The 18,841-nt window shown below is 38.5% G+C and overlaps 2 long non-coding RNA genes across 4 annotated transcripts; both read right to left on the bottom strand.

Moving 5' to 3' along the window:
* Positions 1 to 2: 2 nt before the first annotated feature.
* On the bottom strand, positions 3 to 4,134 carry LOC148652088 (uncharacterized). The gene is made up of 3 exons (XR_015925218.1): positions 3,256 to 4,134; positions 1,755 to 1,889; positions 3 to 1,279 (listed from the first exon to the last, which is right to left on the bottom strand). It is a non-coding gene; the product is annotated as an uncharacterized LOC148652088 (long non-coding RNA).
* A 1,318-nt stretch (positions 4,135 to 5,452) lies between these two features.
* On the bottom strand, positions 5,453 to 17,073 carry LOC148652089 (uncharacterized). 3 transcript variants are annotated; one of them, XR_015925221.1, is made up of 4 exons: positions 16,928 to 17,073; positions 10,538 to 13,212; positions 7,570 to 8,929; positions 5,453 to 7,091 (listed from the first exon to the last, which is right to left on the bottom strand). It is a non-coding gene; the product is annotated as an uncharacterized LOC148652089 (long non-coding RNA). The 3 variants fall into 3 exon arrangements; XR_015925219.1 differs by lacking the exon at positions 16,928 to 17,073 and adding an exon at positions 15,677 to 16,917; XR_015925220.1 differs by lacking the exon at positions 16,928 to 17,073 and adding an exon at positions 15,677 to 16,914 and having other exon boundaries at positions 7,570 to 7,683; positions 13,155 to 13,212.
* Positions 17,074 to 18,841: the final 1,768 nt, after the last annotated feature.

Raw genomic sequence — 18,841 nt, forward strand, 5'->3', positions numbered from 1 at the left:
TGATTAGTGTTTCCACATGGTGATGGCATTTATTGACCCACACTACTAGTAACAGTTTGACACCAAGATTTCAAGATCTTACCATGAAACAATACAGTAATGACATAACTTAAAAAATCTACAAATAACAGCACAAGTTTATTAAAAGGCCCAAATCGTACAAATTCTGACTTCTAACAAAAAGTGCTTTCAAAATTAACAATATTTGTTTCTCACTAAGCTTGTTTTATCAGAAATGCAGTAAATATTGTATTCGTACATTAAAGAAACTACATTTTTACAGAAAATGTGGAAGAATTAGAAAAATATCTAATTGGAAAACCTTTAAAAAAAATTCAAAGAATATTTCTTCCACACAGCACCCTGCACATATTTAAAATGCAGTTAACATTGGTATTGCAGTTGAGGTAGCATTGATCTGCTTTTCAAAGGCACAATTTCATCCAGAAATTGGTATTGATTGTCACATGTGCTCTATACCATTACACCTCTCAACAAAAGTGCGAACAATTTGAACTCCTCAGTGTCTAATCTTATTCAGTGTTGTATTTAAGGTCTGCTGAATCCTTTTGGAGACAGTGTTCTAAGGAATCTGTTGTGTAAAGTCTTTAGGTTAACACTAACACTTAAAATCTTCACAAGTTTCTGTTGACAAGAATAATTCATTAATTTTCTTGAACACATTACACACTACATGTAAGGCTCACTGGCCTGGAATAGTTTATAATTGAAAATTAATTGAACAACTATGACCCTTCTGTTTAATAGTTTCTGTTCTTGCACACTTGGTGCTATAAGTATAATTTTCACTGTTCATTAGTACCCCAGAGCATCCTGAGTTTTTACTTCTTATTGTTGTTTGTTTTAGTGTAAATATAATAGTTTTAATATTATTGTTGTTATCTATTTGGCTCCATAAATGAAACTTGCCTTCTTGTCTTAAAGGTATGCATAAAAATACTTTAAAAGGTTCTTCATTAAAACTCTGTAGAAATATTTCTTATATTATTATTCATTTTTGGCAAGTGTAAAAAAAACAATTGTTGAGCTACCCAAATAAGTACAAGTAGTGTATTGCTTTGTCACAGATACTGGCTTCACTACAGCCAACATAAAAAAATAGCATTCATGTTGACCTGCAAAAATAGATGTGCAGCAACAGAAATGTAGAAATATGGCTTTTCATCTCCAAGGCTTAGGGCTCATACCCAAGGCCTGACAGAGCTCCGTCTTGGCAGCGGCTGTGTTTCCAGGACAGCGATCATCCCCACAGCAGGTTCTGCAAAACACGGAAGCAATTTTGATGCTTTTGATGTCTTGATGCTTCGTTGAAAACTCATATATTGGTTTACTCCCGCTCTCAAGTAAATACCTGAATATACTGCAGCGTAATTAAAACAAATTATCGTCTCTTTTATTCTTGTAACTCTGTAAACATTTGTAATTTTAGTTGGGGGGAAAAAATGTCTTTACGGAGTTGCGAGTTTAAGTGAATTAAGGTGTGACTCGCACCTGAGGAAGGCTCGGCAGCCGAAATGTTGTGTTTTCTTCTTTTTCCAGCATGGAATAAACCTTTAGTTGATCCTTGCAGCCTACGCATGCTGACGCAGCTACCCACCTGAACTTAATTTTACATGACTAAAAATGCATTTCATATATTTTCTCATATCATTAGGATGGTAAATTAGCACCCATAAACCTTCAAGAACTGAAATGTATACTTTTCTCTGAGCCGACAGGCTTTGGAAAGTTACCTGTTGAAGTGTTTTTATTTTCAGCAGGCAACTGCGGTCCGTGTTCATGCCAGCTGCCTTCCCTAATGAGGCGGCAGATGCTGGAGAAAAACGAGGCACAGGCTCGGCTGACACAGTGGACGCAATTCCAGCTCTCTGTAAAATAATCGCCTTAATGGAGATACATGGCAAAAAATGTATTTTACTACAACTTAACCCCACCACACAGAAATAAGATGGAACACATTATGCTCAGTGTTGTATTGCAACTCACAAATGGGAACCCACTGAAGCAGGTGTTAGCCTGGTCAGTACCTGGATGGGAGACAACCTGGGAAAAACTAAGGTTGCTGCTGGAAGAGGTTTTAGTGGGGCCAGCAGGGGGCGCTCACCCTGCAGTCTGTGTGGGTCCTAATGCCCCAGAACAGTGACGGGGACACTACACTGTAAAAAGGTGCCATCCTTTGGATGAGATGTAAAACTGAGATCCTGGCTCTCTGTGGTCATTAAAAATCCCAGGGTGTTTCCTGAAAATAGGGGTGTTACCCTAGTCTCCTGGCCAAATTTCCCATTGGCCCTTACCAATCATGTCCTCCTAATAATCCCCATCTATGAACTGGCTTCATCGCTCTGTTCTCCTCCCCACTGAGAGCTGATGTGTGTTGAGTGTTCTGGTGTACTTTGCCTGCCGTCGCATCATCCAGGTGGGGCTGCAAATTGGTGGTGGTGGAGGGGTGTCCCCATTACCTGTAAAGCGCTTCGAGTGGAGTGTCCAGAAAAGCGCTATATAAGTGTAAGTAATTATTATTATCATTATCAAATTATTATAGAATGCGCATCAGCTTATAAACAAGTATTTGGAACTAACTGAACAAAACTGAAACAAAACGATGTTAACAATAAACTGTATTTATCCATGTGGTGTCCCCTAGGCAAACTGTTGCTCTTCGCAATCCCTGGCAAAGCAAACCGTGATGACTAACGCGCCCTCAACACGGAAAGAAAGTGGTTTTTCATTTTGACGGAGTTAAACGAAACAGGCGGCAGCTCTTTCTATGGCTGTAAATTAGCCGCACATCATAGAAACATCAAAGAAAACAAATCTACATCTAATTCCAAATATTAATTTTCAATGTAACAAATATACGTTTTTAAAAAATACGTTGTATTACCCATTAGATCTGATTGCTTGGTTTTATTTTTAAAAATGTACTGGAATGTTGTACAAATGTTGATACTTTGTGCAGATCTGTTGTGAGGTGGTACTGAATTAGTCATCAGTATTAAGAGATGATATGATATTCTGGAATCTCTGCAGCGTTATTATCTTTCTTGGCTAACTCTTTCATCCAAACAATTATTATTACGCTTGTACCCATTTATACAGCTGGGGATTTTGCTGAATCAAGCCCCTTATCCACACCGCTGGCCGTCAACGTTTCTCAGTTAAAATTGTTTCATTTGCCGAACGGTTACACAGTATTTGCGCCGAACACGGATGCAAGCAGAGCCGATAACTCACCCCTCTCTGTGCGCTCTGGGAACCGCTCCGAGGAAGTGTCAGGCGGCTCGAAGTGCTCGGTCAGTTTCTCTATCGCATCCTTAAAAGACGGTCCTGCTTCCAGAGTCGAAAAAACGCGGTGGCCCTCAAGACCCAGGCAGTTTAGTAGGATTTCTCTCTTTATGTTATCGGGCTGGTCCATCAGTCCCGTGGCATCTATGTAAGCGATAAGTCTGTCAGACCACTGTGACCAAGGCTCCACAGGTTCTCCCGGCTCCGTCAGAAACAGTCCCGGTGGCAAAATGGGATTACCTTCCGCCATTTAATCTTCCTTAAATTATTTTAGCTTTTGCTAAAAGTTAGTCTGATCGCAGCACCGGGTCCGCGTCTCAGATATGCGCGACGAAGAAACGTGCGCCTCGAAGCAATGTACTGTGTTTCTTGCTGTCTCCTCTCACTATTTTGCCCCCCCTTCTGCAAGACGTAGAAAGCACAGCCAGAGCTGTGTGTACAGCGTGTGATAATACCTCACGAGTGTGTGCATTTAAATTAAGCAAGGGAGATCATTCATAAAGGCCGTCTACAGCTACAGCTCTCTTATATTAAATACGTATATAGATACACATGCTGTAAGGAATTACCGGTAGCCTTGTGTATATGCACTGTATAGTTAGCGTATGTGAAAATTCAGTAAGAATGTTAAAGATATTAATATATTAAGAGGATTTTAGGAATACTAAATGCATTCATTGTGTAAATTAAAAAAACGACTCAAACTTTATTACAATTAAAATGTTTACAAACGGCACACACGGTTGGCCTTTCCACCTTCACAGTCACAGCTACTCTCAGCACAGCGCCTCGATGAGCGCTCTCGGGTCAGCTCTGCGTGACAGCTCCGCTGGAGTCTGAGTTCCGATGCTGACTAGATTGTGATGGTGGGAGGGGAGAAATAAGGTGTCAAACGGGTGTCATGGGGGAGGTGGGGCTTGGCTGAACTCTGAATTCGCCACAATTCATTGAGATATCTCTCCCTCGCTTCAAAGGAGGTGATGGGTGTGACAATATTTGTTACTCGCGGTAGGTTTGATTCCACAGTGGATATGTAGATTTTCATTCTCAAGACAGTGAAGAATACATACATATCTGTAATTACTCTTTATTAAAAACTATTGATTCCCCCAATTTTCCTATATTAGGAGGTAATAGTTATAGAGGGCTACAATGTTCATTTTTTCTTTGTTTAAAGGTTTTCTGCGTTTAGCCTACTCATCTTCCCTTAGTCTCTGGGTGGAGCAGGACTGAAGAAGACAGAGACCATGTGACTAACTTGTATCATGGCTGAGATCAGAGCGAGTTCTGGAATCAAAGGCACCTTGGGTTTGTGGATCTAATGAAATTAGATTTTATGACTCTTTCTATTTGTACTTCAGTAATAGGTTTTCTTTTAATACCTTTAGAGAGTTCAGTAATGAGTACTAGTTTAAGCTCCGAAGTATTCAGAAAACCAGAAAGTACATTAATTTCAGGTTTATTTAATTAAAGCTTTGTGTTTCAGCTATATAAAGGTAAATGTGTGCCTGAATGGTTTGATAATGTAAAATTTCACTCAACCCATTTGAACAGCAATGTGTTGTCACTTCCTGTTGCAGTGGTGAGGTTCCCAATTTTACTTGGCTTACCTTACATCACTGCATAGAAGAATCTTGAAGTGAGCAATTTGCTCAGAAAATAATGTCGGACCTTGACCAGGGACCATTAAGAACATAAGGACCACCTGAGAGTTTGCCCAGCCATTACCACCCTCCGTGAGCCCCCAAACTGGAAAATGTCTTTGCCCCCCTTTGCCCCATAAACTGGCATATTACCCACCCTGCTGACAAAACATGGCACTAGCATGGACGTTTTCTTACTCTTGGAAAACGATGTTGTCCAAGATGTTTTTTGCAAATTAAATGTGAACACAGACTGTTATGTTATCATGGTATGTCTTATAACTCATGGTGGCCCATAATTATCCATATAATTCATTTTAAACGATGGCAGCCCACGATGATCACAATGTAGATCTGCAGAGCAGCCATGTATGTCAAAGGCTCACTCTTGCTCTATTTCCAAATGTGTAGGTGTTACTCCCTCCTAGACTACCTCTTCAATGCAGAGTTAGAAAGTGCAACTGAACACTCACAAAAAGTAGACTAAGGAAAAACCACAGGAATTAACAATGAAACATAAAATGTTTTATTTGCATTTTAAATAGCTGCATTTTTACTGATGTAGAAAACATTCATTTAGTATTAAAAATTGAAATTGCACAACAGCAGCAATCTTTTAGACATTCTTTTAGTAAAAATGAATTGACAAGGGACATGGCTGTGTTTTCTTACTTAGAATGTTAATACTTTACATGTAACAGAATAATTTCCATAATTTCTTAATGGTGAACTGAGTATTTACCATTTTAGAAAATAAAAGTGCAAAAATATTAGCATATAACCACCTGCATGACAATTCAAGTAGGTAGCTGACTGCAAAGGAACAAGTAAAGGTTAATTCATGCTGAAAAGAGAAGAAAAGAAACATAACGTTTCAGCTGTGGAGCCCGAAGACATTCTTTTGAATGTCACACCTGAAGAAGGCTCCACAGCTGAAACGTGTATCTTTTCTTCTCTATTCAGCATAGAATAAACCTTTACTTGTTCACCTGCATAACAACGTAGACTATATCTGATAATGCCACAGTGAAACCATTATAGTGCATGATACAGAACAACATCTCCTGTTTTCATGACACATTCAGTTTGTCTCATTAGAACAATGTCAAAATATATGAACTCTAGCAGAGCCCACAGTGCTTTTCAAAGTTCTAAATTATTGCACAACTTAACAAATCATTTTTAAATCTAAAATACTTTAACAGGGGTAGGTTTAAAACTCTAAATCAAACATTTGGAAGCTTTTGATAGACTGCAAAAAGAAAGGTTGGTCATGCCTGTCTCATATGGCAAGCATTTTATGTTTTATATTTTGTTTGTAGTTTAAAATGCTTAAATTGGGGGCAAAGGCATATTTAATTTAATTACATAAGCTAGTCATAAGCTCCCACTGCAAATAAAAGGAAATATTTGAGATACTGACTTGATTGATGCTCACTCTATTCTTCCTTTCTGTTGAATTGTTTTGCACTTAATTTTTGGATAATTTTAATATCAGGGTAATTTATTTTATTTACACAATAGCATTATATCCTTCAGAAGAAACAGGAGAGTATTGTTATTAATAACAAAGTGCAATGTACACTATAATTCTTTTTTCAGTTTCGTACTCTGTGTATTTTGTACAAACTCTCCGAAATAAATATTCTTGAGAAATACTGTAAACGTCAGTTCCCTGGGTGTCTTAATCAGTTCAGCTTATCGTTCCCTGTAACTGACCTTATAAACCTTATTTCTGAATCTGTGCATTTTCTAATAAGAAAGATAAAGATTTTGGATCCTGAGCTTGTTATGGCTGACACAAATAGATACACATAAAATTGGTTTAAAAACGTATATGATAAGATATCATTTTATGATATCAAGTTATAATCAAAATCATTTTCTGCAGGGGGTGTGTAAGGAGTGTTAAGTGGACAGTAGCTGAAATCCTTCAATAATTTTGGAAAACAGGCTCAGTCATCAGGATTTTCTGGAAAGCAGCATAAAATGTAGCACCGAATTAAAATATATACAACTGAAGTATAAAAAAATAAATATAAACAATCTAGTGTGTTGTTCACAAATCAAACCAAGGACGAACAGAGCTCTGGAATTGTACCGGCTCAGTCTCTTGAATGGGAGTTGAAAGATCCTCAGTTTCTATAAAAAGGAAGAGATTAACAACATAAGATTCTCTTTTTTTTACACAGCAATAGATTTTCTATATCACCAGCTGTTGAATGCGTAGTTAGAGTTAAGTCATATCTAGAATTCACGCAGTGGCGACTGAGTGCCTCTTACAGGGGACTGTAAGGATGTTATTTTGTATTAACCCTGCACAGGGCCCGTTTCTAGCAGCTAGTGGACTTTATTAGGAAACAAGCAACTAACGTATCAGGACCTGTAAAAATGTTTCAGTGCTCAGCTGAAGAATCCAGCTGTCGCCAGGTAAGCATGTGGTAACAAAACTTCTAGATTTACCATGTATGTTAATAATATCGTATCATAGAAAAGCCTATCAGCCCAGAAGAAAAATAATGAGGCTTCATTGCAAGATTGCTTGAGACTTCAGAAGTCAAAGACTGAGAATACCATAGATCCCTGGATCAGAACATGAAACACAGTGATGTGTCATTACCAGCTGTTTCAGCCTGTTTTCTGCGTGTGAAGAAACGACATTTAAGCTTCTCGTAGATCCCAGAGAAACAGGACATACATCTTGCGCGAGTTCCAGAGCTTGATTGCAGCTGCTCTGTTAAAGAAAACTTTTTGGTTAAAGATTATATACACTGCACTGCGTAGAAATTATATATATATAAATGAAAACTCCAGTGAAAATTTTACTTGAAAAATCACCACAGTATATACAATAATACACAATCATGATTTAATTTACTCTGCATAAACCATCTTATATAAAGACACTGCAGCAGCCCAGTAAATAGCTGGCTACTATAATAACCTGTAGGAGCATTTTCTTAACACCTCTAGAGCGAAAACAGCTTAAATTTTTTTACTTAAATGCGTTGCTTTTTTAATATCGTGTCATTTCTCAAAACGCAACAATCGAAACAGGATGACAAAACAAGAAAGTTCTCAATTTTTTAAGGACATATTTTAGATTGCTTTAAACATAACTTTCCATTCCAGCTGCGTTTAGGCTTTTATCGGGAATACAATTCTAGTGATTATGGTTTCTCGCCTAATCTGAAAATTAAAAATCTAATATGAACACGAGCTAAAGTATAAGTAGTTAATACCGTCCCATTTAAAAAAATCTGAAACCGCTTCTCGTTACTATAAAACATAACGACCTGAAATGTTTCATTTTGTACATTTTGCAAACAAGCTGTGTATTGGACAGCACTGTTTTGACAAACAAGGTAATGGCTATTGAAAACAAGGAAGAGTAAACAACTGCGATTCCAATTTGAAATGTTTCGATTGATTCCGTCGCACATAGCCACCTTAACCCTTTAATGGGCAAGTACCAAAAAACGTAACTGAAAAATGTTTAATTGTTTTTTTTCTAGTGCATTTTGTCTCAAATAACTCAATTACATAAGTTTTTTCAAAACTGTGTGTTTATTTTCCATTTTACAAACTGTATCCCACAGGATACGGTGCCCATCTGGGGTATACAGCCGAACTGTTTTTGGCAACTGCTCACATGGTCAAAAGAACCATAAAACCATTAAAACTCACTCCTTTTTCTGTTTCATTAAAAAATATAAAATCTTACCAAACATACAATACACCCTTGTCCCTACTGGCTAACACAGAGTTAAGTCATATCTAGAATTCACGCAGTTGCGACTGAGTGCCTCTTACAGGGGACTGTAAGGATGTCTTGGTGTTTAAAAAATTACAACTGGTGTGAAAACTTAAAACTTACAAGTTACTCTAGTGTTAAAAATGTAAAATCATACAAAAACCCCAATTCATTTGGGCCCAAAATTGCAACAGTTAATTGTTTGTTTAATACCGGTACTATGGACCTGTCCTTATATTCAACAGTATTTCATCGAAGATGGAAGCTGCGGAAGCAGTTGCGTGCATTTTGTCCAGTGACAATGCAAAACCTCACATTACACTTCTCACACATGATGGAGGTCTGTCCATCAGGGCACATCCTGCATCTCACTTTCACAGACAGGATTGGGTAGTGGCTGTTTCTATCGTAGCGCATTTCATCTATAGGCCGTGGGACCTTTGACTGCTTGACAACCCTCACTGGTGCATCATTCTCATTTCCTAGGGAAGACCGGCCTCTTTTTTGTTTTTCTGGATAGATGAGACCTTTGGCAACATCTAGTCTGAAGGCCTTCAGTTTCCTCAGCTTTACTGGACCAACTGCTGTTGCATCACGCCGATAGAGCAACCATGCATTATTGACAGCAATGTCCATCAGTTGCCAGAATATGCAAAAGTACCACCGATGGGACTTGGCTGGAGTGCGATATAATGCAATCATCATGTCAGCCAAGTCCACACCTCCCATGTGATGGTTGTATTCTGCCACGATCTGTGGACATGGGACAGATATCTTCCCTTCTTCTTTGAGAAGCGCTTCACTTCACCCACTGGGATCATAGAAGCACATGTGCTCACCAAGGTGACTGTTTTGCCGTCAACCCATTTGACTATTAAGCTGTGCACCGTTGTCAACTTGGTAGTCAAAACCACCTCTTCCTCTTTTCAGTAGTTCTCGATCATCTTCCAGTTTGCGGCCCATCAAGCGATGTTTTAATTGGATAAAAAAAAACACATGTTCCTAGCCCCGCCCACAGCTGGTCACTTATACCCATTAAAGGGTTAAATATGCCCGTAGCCACAGTGTGTAATATTTTCACGGGTCTTTTTTTTAAACGAAATGTACAAAACTAATCTCACATTATTACAAGACCCAAATCCTAATTTAAACAGAATAAATCAACCTCGTGTTAATATAATGGTCGACCTTTATCATTATGTATTAAAGTCTTTTTTGCACGTTTTTAATTAACTCTCGATACATTAAAGACACCACAAATCCTGCATCGAAAGTGACACACAAATAGAAGTTTAAGCAGACAATGTTGTCCCGGGTCATGTTTACTTCTTTGGAAAAAAAGACGTACTACACACCCGCAAGTCAGAGGCATCCTGAACACACAGACTTACCGTCGGCATCTGCCGGCCTAAATCTCGGTTCAAAAAATGTGGCCAGTTTGTCCACGGCTTCTTCAAAAGACGGTCCTGCTTCCAGAGTTGTAAAAATGCGCTGTCCCGCCAATCCCAGACAGTTAATTAGAACTGCCCGCTTAATCTCATCCGAGTGGACCGGCAGACCGGCGGAAGAAATGTAAGTCCTGAAGCTCTTGATCCACTGCGACCATCTCACCGGGGGATCACCTGGCCCCGCCAAGAACAACGGAGGTGGCAACAGATGGATACTCTCGGCCATTTATCTTTCATGCGTGTCGTTTTACAAACTTTCAAAAAACTTTTTGCTCGAAAAAGATGGAGCAGGAAACAACGTGCAGCGAGATGCGAGATCTTTTTTTCTCTCCTGCCCTACTGTCTTCCTTTCAGCGTGAAGTTTCATACAACATTGAACTTGAGACCGCCCAGATTCTCTGAGAGATCTGACGTCACGAATCTGGGCGGTCTCGAGTCCACGTACAATTACCAGAGAATTTAACTCTGATTTACTAACCATTCTCTTGACCTGATAATGACCCTTTTCGACGTTGCGTTTGAAGCCTACAATGGATGTTGTGATCTTTCAGAAAAATTAAGGTAATTCGACATTTGTAGACAATCTGTGTAAATATAAACCACAGAATTGTTTTGTATTCTAATAACGTGTGTTTAGATAGCAATTGCTTGGAATTTCTCTTTAAATTGGAATATCAATTGTTTAGAATTGTTCCTCTTTAATAAATTACAATACAAAATGAAACATGCATAGCAAAAACACATCTTTACAAAACACTGGGATTTCAGAATGGAATCCTTTTACATACAAAATAAAGAACAAGGATTAACATCAGTTAGATGGTGTGTATTGCCATGTCCCTTGTGGTAGGGTTAGGCTGCAGACCTGTTCAGCAAAAGGTGTGAGGTTTACAGAAGGAACCGAAATATCAGACTCATTCACTTAACTGCGTAAACCAGAACAATCTATCAAATCATACTTATGAACTTAGGTACAGTGGTAAGAAAAAATCATCTTTTTTATCTAGCAGTTATTTATATTCTTATTCCTGCAGTAATTGTTACTAAAATGTGATCAGATCTTCATCCCTGTCATAATAATAGATAAACCCAATGTGATTAAACAAATAACACACAAACAATTGTTTCACCAATAACTGTCAATGGTAGAGAAAGTATATGAACCTTTAGATTTAGTAACTGCTGGATCCTAACATAACAATATAACATTTCCTGTAGCTGACCAGCCCTGTAGCTGACTTTTGGTTTGGTATTTTGGTGGCAAAGCAGCCACAACCCATGATGTTCCCTCTACCATGCTTCATGGCTGGGATGAGGTTTTTGTGTTAGTATGCAGAGTTCTTTTCCCTCCAACCACAATGTTGCATATTTATGCCAAATAGTTCCACTTTTGTTTCATCTGGCCACAGAACAATGTTTCAGCAGTGTGTGTAGAATCCAGATAGTCTTTGACAAACCTGACATGGGCTGTAATAATTGTTTTTGGAGAACTGTGGTTTCCTTCGTGGTATCCTCCCACACTCGCAACTCTTGTTAAGTGTTTTTCTTATTGTGGACGGATGAACACAGACATTAGTCAGAGAAAGAGATGCCTGCAGATCTTTAGCTGTTAGCCTCAAGTTCTTTGTCACCTTGTTGAACACTGCAGAGCTGGCTCCTGCAGTGATGTTTGTTTAACAACCACTACTAGGGGGAGTAGCAATTGTACTGCATTTCTTCCATTTGTACACTGTCTGCCCGACTGTGAACTGATGGAGGCCTAAGTCTTTAGAAATGCTTTTGTAATCCTTAGCAGTCTTATGAGCATTGAAAACTCTTCTTATGAGGTCCTCTGAAACCTCTTTTTGATTTGGGCATGTTTTACTTTGACAAATTTGTGAAGAGCAGAGTCTGTTTTTATCGAAACTTTGTGTTGTTTTTTTATAGAGTAGGGCACCTCAAACTCACACCTGAATGTCATCACATTGATTGGAACTCTTGGCGCCAATTACCCCCTTTAGTAGAGGTCAATATCTTAAAGGTTCACATATACTTTCTCGAGCATAGACAGTGAATGGTTAAGCAATGTGTTCAATATAGACAAGAAAAAAGTATAATTGTTTGTGTATTGTTTAATCAGATTGTGTTTATCTATTATTAGGATTTAGATGAAGATTAGATAACACTATAGGAGCAATTAATGCAGAAATATATCAATTGTACATATTAATTGCAACATTTTATTGTTTTACTCTCTTCTTCAATACATACACATACCATTCTACCCTATATACCACTGGATTTAATCAAAACACAAAAACTTCAACATTTCTGTCAATGCATCATTATTGAGAAGTTTCATTCCTAATGCTGCACATGGAGTTGTTACACAGACGTTTGGTAGGAGGTCAAATTCTCCTATAATATCTTATGTATAAATACCATGCTGCTGTGCATATCTTACACACATCTTTTTTAGCACCCCTCCCTCCAGACTATCCTTACCATTACAGCTGCCTCCCTTGTTCATTCCTTGCAAGTGAGGGTGGTTTTGTCAGCCTTGACCTTAGTCAGGGAATTTAACACAATACACAACACTCTTAAGTACAGTATCCCTTTATAGTTGTTCTCTTGTTGCTTTAATTAGAATTTGCCTAAACACTAAAATGTCAGCAAGCAACACAAACGTGCTGAAATGAGAGAACAAGAGATTCTCTTATGTGGGGAAATCACTGTCAGAGACTACACAAAGTCTAGGACATTTTGGCAGTTACAGTTTTGATTTTCTTGAAAATGGGTAATTTGCTGTAAATACAAATGTACCATATCATAAAATCAACAAAAGGTGCGGGTACAGTAGTTCATACTAATTGATGCAAAATTACTGTTAAAGTAGAACCTATTTTTTAAAATGAAAAGGATTAAGCTTAAATGACTATTAAGCAGTTTTATCATGGCATTGTGGCTAGGTGTCAATGTGTTGTCCTTGTGAAAATCACATAACTCAAAATGTAACTGATTTACCTTGTTCTGTCTCCTCCCAGAAGAAGGACTCGCTTTGCACCTGTCTCAGCCCGTGGGCCTGAAATGATGACACACCTGCAATTACTTGGAGAGTCCAGGGGAATTCCCTAAAACAGGCTTGTGTAAATATTTTTACTCCCAAAGCCTGGTACATGATATTTATTCTTTTTATTTCCCATATTTAACATACGGTATAATTAACTCATTACCAGTGTTTATCCTTTTCTGAAATAAAGAGAGAAATTCAAAGAGATACACTATCCACAAAGAAAATGCTAAATGAAACATGACACTCGGTGACCAGCTAGTCTGCAACTCTAGGTTAAATGACCAAAACCAATGAGCAGAAAGTCATGATGGAATTGATTACATTAATCTTTCTGGACTTCAGTATTAAGGGCACTTGGATATGTACTGTACACTTCCCCCAGAAGACTCATAAGCCATTGCACTAATCACTGCTAGCACCTTGGTCATCCTTCATTTCCTGTTGCACTGATGGTGAAAATAAAACATTGCTGCACCCTGTTTTGGACAACACTGCCTTAGTTCCTCTTTTTAATAAGGGAAAATGTTATTTTTAAAATGTGGTTTTTAGAGCTCAAAGCCAAAAGAAAAAAATACAGAAAACTTATTTCTGTTAGAGATCACAAATGAGCTTGATATGGTAATGTTATGCTAGGAAAGAGGATTTAAGCTAGTTTTGGCTATTAAATGTTATTAAAATACTTTACTTAGGTGTGTACATTACTGCAATCTAATGGGAATAAAAGTGCATTTGGACATTGGACAAACAGCTCACATCTGGTTAATGATGGTGGAAAACGTTTTCTTGGGAAATTCCAGAACAGCTCATTAGTGCTTGATTGCGTTCAGATCAGCTGAGTGAGTGGGATCTATAATGCATGGATAGCATCGGCTTCACACTAATCAAACCAATGGGCACCTGATGATTGGTGGGGGCACTGTCAACCTGAAAGACACACTTCCTGGCAGGAAAGAAATACTGCAACATGGAGTGAACTTCATCACGAAGTACCATTAATTAGCAATCAGTATTGATCTTGCTTTCTGAGGCAGTGAGTGCACCATGAACATTGCAGATCCTGGGAACCCTTCACTGTTGGAACCAAGCACTAAGGGCTGTGGCATTCTTTAGGGTGACACCACATGTGCACGCATTCATTTATTGAGAACCTAGAACATGCTAAAGGATGATTCATCTGACTATCAGATTCCTCCAGATCCTCCAGATTGCTCCGTATTCAACTGCCCATGCTCTTTGCTCCACTGGACTCACACACGTACACTGCCAGGAGTGATGACCAGGTTTGTGCACCATACTGTGGTATCACAGTCTGTCAAAACTCCACAAAACGTTTTTGATGACATTTGCTGCTTGGGCCCCAGATTGAAAGTTGCAGTCAATTGATCTGCAGTTGCTCATCTGTTTTGTCTTGCACTTTAAACAAATGCAAGGATATCACGATCCTGGAGTATTTTTCATCCACTGTTCATCTTTGCTGATGATGTCAGTCCGTTGGTGTTCCATGCTGACCTCCCCTTAGCAAGTTGAGCTGTCTTGGTCACTGAAGTCCTACAAAATGTACCCCAAAAACCACCCCTCTTTTAAAGTCACTAAGGTCTCCTCTTGTATCCATGTGGCCATAATTACAACAGGCTGGTTTTATTGTTATATTGGACCCTAAGGATGCCAGGATATTTTTTCCATTAATGTATGCCAGAGCCACACACTGTATAGAAGTCCTTGCTTTTAATATAATCAGTATATCTCATTTACCAGGTGTTTTCATGTTTTTTGCCCACTACCCAGAGGTTATTTCCAACTTACTTTTTTTAGATATTGTAGTTACCATCATTATTATGCATTATATATATATATTATGCTGAAAAGGACTGTCGCTCTCGTTCAACAACTAGCGAAACTAATGCTCAACAACATACACAGTACATATAACTTGGTAAAATGCAAGACTGAAAACGGGCACTGGGGCTGTACTTGAGCGATTAATGAGACATACTGTAAGACACAGTGGCTGAGATATTAAGTTAGCTACAGCTGTCATTATTTTATAATTAACAGACTGTAGCGTTTTTAACTGGGAAACAAAATCAGACTAACTAGTTGTATGACCAATAATAAACTCCTAAAATAGAAGACCGAAATATATGTTTAAACACATCAATGATATATTATATGTCTCTATGGATTTAATTAACTGATGTTTTAAAGATCCACATGAGCCAATAAAATATTGTTTATCGCATTTAGACGCTCCTCTTTCGGCGCGATTAAACAAAAGCAGACTACACTAACATTTTCTGCAGGGGATACACGATTCAGTCGGGACGCATTATTTTCCTTCTGACATAGGAACAACAGTGCTTTTCAAAGATATGGAGCACTCAGTTAAAGTTCAGTCGTGCCACCTTTAGAAGACATGACGTTTTATCCAAGTCTTGTGTTCATACTGCATGTATAAATCTATTAAAAATCTTACCGGATCATTCCTATGAGATGTCTGCATGCTGAGCTCCACTAAAGACTCTGGCAAAGTGCTGCTACCTGCACGACAAGCGATCGCTCTTTTTTTGTCTTCGGGATTTCCCAGTTTTCGGGGAATTTCCATTTATCTCAACGCGGCACAAGAAAAGCCGCTAGCCTTGGTCCTCTGTCATGAAACAAGTTTTTTACGAACAGGAAGTCCTCCCGAACATGTCAGTTCACACACTTCCTTGGGTCTTTTGACTTGCAGTTTGCAGTCATGTAAAATCAATTCAAAACCTATTCATCATGTAGCAGTTTTAAAGTTGCATCCATACGGTAGAAAATGCAGGGTTTTCTATTAATGTTAATACAAAATCTTTATTTTTTCTTTTAACGTCCTACATATGACCATGTCAAAAATGCTTCATTTGTTTGACGTGACTGGAAGTTACTCAGACTCGCAAATTCGACGTTCGAAGGAACTGCTCGCCAACTCGCTTTGCGTTGTACAGAACTCCTTTTGTAAATAAATGTATCTGAGCTAGATTTTCATACATAAGTTAACTTTAGCAGAGTTTCACTTTCAAAGGCATTTTGGGTCACGGTGAGTGATGTGCTTCGTTTTTACGGTCACGCGAAATGCAAGTTATTAACTGGATTTCGGGAGGGATCACAGCAACAAATCAATCTCACACAGCCGTTCTTGATCGACGTCATCACGGAAATTAGAACCACCGAACAGCTCAATTCGCACTCGTCTCAAGCCTGTCTTCTCCCCTGCAGCTAGCTCCTATTTCACTCGTCCTGTGGCCATTAAATCAGACCGAATATTCCAAACATGCACAAAGCATTCAGTATTTGGATGCTAATGTCCCTATTGAACTAATACATTTGTTTCTATAAATAATACCAACATATTTTAAAGGATTAAAATCATATGTGATTATAATAATAGAATAAACGGAGCCTTTTGTAAGGTGGTGGTGGCAATTTTAATTTGCATTTAGCAAATTAAAATCAAAGCCAGCTATTCGAGCTAGCATGAGGTTTCCGAGTCTTGCGTAAAACATCTATAATCCTATAGCTAAACGCGCAACACGTTTACTATTTTGTTTCCTTGTAATATGTTGAGCAATCTGTCCGATCAGCTGACATCTCTTTAGCAGAAAGCAGCTGTTGAACTCCGCTCTGCTTGAAATGGACATCACCTCCCTCCGATTCGCAGAGGCTCCGAGTGGAGCGAGGACGGCTAGAGAAGTCTTACCCATATATACGATCCGGAGTCACATGGTTTCTTAGGGACATTCCGTGGTGTAAGTAGTTCTGGCTTGAAGCCCCGAACTGGAAAACCCCTCAAAAAGTCCCACCTGACGAACCTGATGGGAATTTCCCAGTGCTGCGCTGTGCATGTCCTGCTCGCTTTGCGCAAAAAAAAACAAATGAAAAATTCTCATAAAAGTAACAAACCATCTCAAAGAAATGTCTTAAAATCTATACATTTAAAATGAATATCGACATTTTGTAAGATAAATGCATTTCAGCATTTTTTTTTACATTTAAAAGTAGGTTAGTGACGATATATAGGGCCCGTACGTTCAGAGCGATTTAACGATTTCTATAAACATAAGATAATGTGCCTACAGATATACAGGCAACGGGTAATCTTATGTTATGTATAGAACAATACATGACAGAGATTTTTGTGATTTCGCATTTTATGAAAGTTAAACCTAGACTGAAGTAATCTTTATTACTATGAAGATCTTGACCAAACGTTCAAGTTAAACATTTTACTGGGAGATAGATCGCTTCTTTTAAAGGGGGCATCTGTACTGATTACAATTGTAACCTTTTCTCCAGTGACATATTTATATATGTATATCGCCAAACCTGACCACTTTTTTCACCGATTTAACGCCGTGCTCTGTAAACTAATCCCTTTTCCCAGAAACTGTAGTAGAATCAAGTTCCCTGAAAGCTTTGTGACCGTGCGGAATACTTGGCGACATACAGTACGTTTGACTTAACCGCCTCAGTTAATGGGCAGACTGAGGGAACCGAGGGGAAGCTGCGAGGCGTTTGAGTTAGGTGTATACAGCTTCCTTCGTAATGATGGTGTTTACGTACGGCCGTGTAAGACTGACTTATCCCTCCCGAACTTCAGTTAATAACATCCATTTGTGATGTTACTTCTTGGTATTTCAACACAAGCTATTTTAGGAAGCTGGGAGGAGGGAGGGCTTTGATATATTCACTTGAAAGTTTCAACATATGGGGGAATCGTAAGGTCCAATTTAAATCATCTGACATCGGCCAGGTTTAGTTTTTCAGTCCATCAAGGTAAGGCATCAGCAGGTGAAAAACAGAGACAAATCGGTGTGTGAATACAATAGGTAACACTTTATTAAATATATATACAACTGAGTTAAATAAAGAAAATATTCTTATCATCCAGAAAAAGCACAGCTTGAGGATGATGTATTTCTATCATATATTACAATACTGTGAGCAACTCATAATATTTTACTTTTATGGACAGAAATTAAAGGCTACAACAGCTCTGCTGGGGAAAAAAGCACCACTAGATTTAGATATTTTTTCTTGATATCCAAGCTCAATAGGATTGTTCCAATAACAAATTGCATACTCTGTGCTCTGGAAAGAGTTTCTTTAAACCTTATGAACTTTGTTTAAAATGTGGTACACCATAACCACAAATTTACTAGGAATAACAACATCCAAGAATAATGGATTATGGAGTGTTTAGTGAAAATTTGGCTTAACCCGCTTGGGTGAGGAAGAAGGCTCCATGGCCAAAAGGTTGTGTTTTCTTTCTTCTTTTTTTCAGCATGGAATAAACCTATTACTTGTTCCTTTGCAGCATACACATGCTGATGCAGCTACCCACCTGAACTACTACAGTAGTTATAGTGTTTTAGGAGAGGAAATGACGTCAGGACATCAATGACGCTAAATACTGACAGCTGAATCTGATTGAACTTGGCTGTCGTCATCCCTCCAGAACTCCATGTAAAATTAGACCTCAGTGCAATTTGAAAAAACAAAATTGGTCCAGACATTAAAAGTTACAGGTGTTGCAGGCACTTGGGTAGATTCCTGCTAACATAACTGGGGGCTGATTTTCTGAGCACCAGTAGTAGTTGCACAAGTAGTTCCT

The sequence above is a fragment of the Lepisosteus platostomus genome, chromosome 11 (assembly GCF_059453375.1).
Source record: "Lepisosteus platostomus isolate fLepPlt1 chromosome 11, fLepPlt1.hap1, whole genome shotgun sequence".
Lineage (NCBI taxonomy): Eukaryota > Metazoa > Chordata > Actinopteri > Semionotiformes > Lepisosteidae > Lepisosteus > Lepisosteus platostomus.